Genomic DNA, 938 nt, shown 5'->3' on the forward strand with positions numbered 1-938 from the left:
TACGGTGTCTTACACGAAAACGATTTTGGCGATTATCTTTGATCTAAAAAGGAGATCAAGTATTAAATGTATAAATGTTCTTATTGTGCTCCTGCCCTCTTAGGAAGCAAAAGAAATGCTTCTTCATTGAACAGTCAAGTCATCTGATTTGTTTAATTTTTCCCATTATCACCCAAACATGTCTTTCCTCCAAGATTTCTGAACATCTGTACAGCTGCTTATTTTACTCCAGCTGGTTTCAATAAGACAGATCAATCCCACCACAGCTCAGCAAATCACCAGCATAACTCAAAAGGAGGAGAGCTTCAGAGTATGCAGACACCAAGATGCTGCTGTTATGTGAAGCATTATCAATTTAACTTTGCTTCCCTGGGGGGTACAATAACAAGTCACTGCTGAGGGTCATGAAGTGTTTTAGAGCCACGGTATGTTCACAGAGCCGTAACAAAATCATTTGTTGTTAATTTTTCTGAAAATTAAACCTGGGGATATTTTCTGCCCAAACTTTAGCATCTCCATGGAAGATTTTCTTTTTCCTTATGGCAACCATGGTTGGAGTGATCAGTCCCCTGAAAAAATTTAGATATTTCTAGCAAATGGTCCTTTGTACCTAGGGTAGGTGCAGCACTAAATGTATAACATTAATACATGAGGGTTTTCTTTTCAGGGTTTTTAAAATCAATGAGCTGAAAACGGAAGTAGCTAATCACTTGGCAATGCTGGAGAAAAAAGTTGAATGTGAGTGTCCCTTTATTCATATCGCAGTGGGAACTGGTGCCTCAGAATCCCCCTGCCTCTCGCTGCCCCCCTTGAACCCCTCCTCCATCCCTCTCCTCACATCCCCTCCACTTTCGCCAGTCGCTTGTAATTTGGCCGGCCTCGAGCCCCAAAGGCCACAGGCCAGCTCGGGGTGAGGCGTGGGGATGGACGCCTGGCCT

This window comes from Pterocles gutturalis, unplaced genomic scaffold (genome assembly GCF_000699245.1).
Source record: "Pterocles gutturalis isolate BGI_N339 unplaced genomic scaffold, ASM69924v1 scaffold40777, whole genome shotgun sequence".
Classification (NCBI taxonomy): Eukaryota; Metazoa; Chordata; class Aves; order Pterocliformes; family Pteroclidae; genus Pterocles; species Pterocles gutturalis.